At 43.6% G+C, this 3585-nt stretch overlaps 1 protein-coding gene across 5 annotated transcripts in view; it reads left to right on the forward strand.

Moving 5' to 3' along the window:
* foxp4 (forkhead box P4) overlaps positions 1-3585 on the forward strand; it is a 93215-nt gene that overhangs the window by 29874 nt on the left and 59756 nt on the right. The window lies entirely within an intron of this gene.

A 3585-nucleotide genomic window follows, 5' to 3' on the forward strand; every position in this document is an offset into this window, starting at 1 on the left:
CGAACAACCACCACCTTTTTCACACACAAAACTGGTCTGGCTTGTACGCTTTTATTGACGAGCCAGTGGCCAGGAGGAATCTGACAGAGCCAATCCCTCGGACAAAGCCTGAGAGTCAGCCCGCGGTGAGGCCAGCTCGCCGGGCTTTAAGCTCGACTTTTCTGAACTCCAGGCACCCAGAGGAGTGCATGGGAAGGAACTGTTTTGATTATTATTAGTGCTAAAATTTTTGGGAACTTCTGAACAAGCAACATGTCTTAACAGGGCTCATCCTAATTCTCTTCTCCACTCATCAATCACGGCAGACACACACATAAACACAAGCAGCCGGCGTTTGCAGTCAGCTAATCCATTACAGTACAAAGGTAGATGTCAATCTCTTGGACACACACACCCGCACACACACACACACACACACACACATACACATATGCCAGAGTCATCAGAAAACATGTTGAGTCCCATTTCCCTTCTTCTCTTCACTATGCCAATTAAAAGGCAAAGAAGGCCTTTTATTTCCCTCTCCTCCAAACACATTCTTTATCTCTCTGATCTGCGCCCCTCCCTCGCTCAGTCCCCCTCGGGGTAGTGGGAATGTCTCTCCGCACACACTCTCAGGTCAGGGGTTCAGCTGAGAGAGGGTAAGGAGATTGGAAGTGCGAGAAAAAGACACGCAGAAAGAGTGACGGCGGGTTGAGGCAGGCCTCTGAACGGGTAGCTCCTCTTCACTGCCAAAAACACTTAAAGCTTTGTGTGTGTGTATATATGTGTGTGTGTGTGTGTGTATCATAACTCTAATCAGAGACTTCTGGGTAGATTTATGCCCCTGCCTTCTTCCCGACCTCCATTACACCAGCTTATATACACCCATTACAGGATATGACAGAGCACACACCCTTTAGACGAGCATACCGCCACTCTGGCTGTGTGTGAAACGAGGGCATTCGCTTTGCACACACCCCACTTTCCCATTAGGTCCCTGTCCACCTGTGAGCCCGAACTGCCTTTATCTCTCTTTGCCTTCACTGCTAATAAGGTCAATGAGAAAGAGTGAGAAGCAGATGGGTGTACAGTACATTACAGCTCAGGCTCGGTTTAGTTGGGGCCGGTGATTCATGCTTCATGAAATGTGTGATGATGTGAGGAGTTCCTACCGAAGTGCAAAGTCAGTGGACTGTGTGACGAGATGTGCTGATCACTCAACGCTGTGCATTGTTTCATAATATTACCTCAGGGAGTAGTTCAACCTATCGGGGGTCTGGACAAAGGAGGAAGTGGATGGGATGGGGGGATGAAAGTGAAGGAGGAAGAGGAAAAGGAGTAAGAATGGATGAGCTTTAAATGTCACAATAACGATCTCACGTTTCAAATCACAGGAGGGGAGAGTCCGTGAGGAGAAAAAAAACGTAGCAGTAAGATTTGAGGTTTTTAATCGGTGCTGCTTTTTTTTGGAGAAGCTTTGAACTAGTGAAATTTCTCTAGTTAGGGTAGCTGGACAAAAATTATTTTACGATCTTGCTGTAGCATTTCTTGAAGAAATGCATTTCGCCTACCGCCTTTCATGACTGACTTTACAACTCTGGGTTATAGCCTTTTTTGTCAAACCTTGTAAATGACATTATGCAGAATGTCATGAGATATTTCAAAATCTTAAGAGAAGTATGTCATAAGGATAAGTCTCAGCTACTACCACACCAAACCTCAATTCAACATCTGTAATATTGACTGACTTATAGCCGTTATCTGTTGGCTAAGGTTAATGAGGTGTGGCAGCTAGCTTGACCTAGACTGACTCCAAAAGTCAACCTAGTACTTTCTATGAGTTTCATCAACACCCATCCAGTGGTTCATAAGATATTTTGCTAACAGACAGACAGTGTTGATTCTAACACTTACTGTTAAGTTTTAAGCAAAGATATTGTGCAATGTGTTGCACTTGGAGTATTTGTTGTGAATGATTCTCAGCTACTATCGTACCAAATTTTAGCTCAGTAGCTGTAAAATTGAATGAGTCTTTTATTTTTGTAAAAGTCGGTCTTAAATTAGGGTGTTTCCAAAAGTAAGGTGACTCGACTGATTAGTTTCTGAGAATTTAAAATCCGCCCACTGGTTCTATATATATTTTGCTAACACAACAGACACACAGACTTAGACAAAAACATAATTGCCCTTTTGCCTGTGGCAATGGGTAATAATTAGGTTAAAGCTCATTATTTTCATGGTTCAGAGGTGTCCTTTTACCGCCCTGCTTGACTAAAACAATGTATGATTAAAGGTTGTTCTGACGCTGTTTCAAAACAGTGACAGTGACTTAAATCAGCAGAAAACTTACTTTTAGATATCTTAAAACTGCAATAATACAACCCAACTATTTGCTTTGTAGGACACCATTTCAGTGAGAAATTCAATTTTTTAGGAGAACAGACTGTTTAACAAGCGCATCCAGCAGCCCGTCTGCCTGCACAAGCTTGTATCCAACACACACAGGTCCCTGTCCGTCTGCAAGCATCTGGTAGCATTCCATTAACAAAGCCACCAGCGATCTCTCACACTCTCACCCGCTGTCAGTCTCAGAGAAAAGAAATTATGCACACACACAGGCATACAGGTTCACCTGCTCTTGCCTCAGAGGGGAAAAAAAAAAAGTTAGATTCTCTCATGAAATGGCTTTTATTGTTTCCCCAGAAGGCATGGCTTGTACGCGTCTGAAAAACACACACAGCCGCACACAGACAGAAGGCTGAGTAGAATGCCTCGATGGCGTTTTGTGTATCAGCGGCGGGTTGCTGAAATAAAAGCAGCAGAAGTTTCCCCCTTTTAAAAGTATGCACTTGTGCGCATTAATTTCTAAAACTGGATGAGGCAGAAAGACGAGATTGAGCCCGTCATTAGGAGTTCACAGTCTGCTTGCTTGTGTGAAGGTTTGTTTTGTTTTGTGTTATCTGCCTTGTGTGTGCAACGCGCACGTACGTCGTCTCCTCTCTCCCACGCCTCGGCTCCTAACGATGGCAAATGCTCCTGTGTGTTTGCGAGGCGGTGTTTCGCAAAAAAACAACAACACATCCAGGAACTGCTCGTTTTGTCAGGTTTTTGTGGAAGGAACACGCTCTAATTAGGGAGGCCCTCTGAAGGTGCATCAAACAGATCTGTCTCAAAGACCAAACTGCTCCTGGCTCACACACAGTGCATACATGCCATATCTGATTATTGGGGAAATGTGCGTGTTATTTAACCGTATAGCAGAGTATTAACAGCCTTGTCAGTTTAGATTTGGTGCCTGTCTGATCCTAATCCACGTGTGTGATCCTAAGTACAAAAAAGTTTCTGCTATATCTATATCTATATCTATATATATATATATATATAGGTGTTGCTTTGTGTACTCATGACCTAAAGCTTTTTTTTTTTTTTTTTTTTAACAAAGTGCACACAAACACATGCTTCATCCTCTGCCTCTCACTGTATTTGTTTTAGTTGCGTTTGTTTACTCAGATAAAAGCAGCCATTTTGCTCAGGCTGCCCAGGTGACTTTTGTTCACTCTTCTCTGTGCTTCTCTCTCTCTCCACCCCCCCACCCCCCGTCCC

The sequence above is a fragment of the Kryptolebias marmoratus genome, linkage group LG4, assembly GCF_001649575.2.
Source record: "Kryptolebias marmoratus isolate JLee-2015 linkage group LG4, ASM164957v2, whole genome shotgun sequence".
NCBI classification, from domain to species: Eukaryota; Metazoa; Chordata; class Actinopteri; order Cyprinodontiformes; family Rivulidae; genus Kryptolebias; species Kryptolebias marmoratus.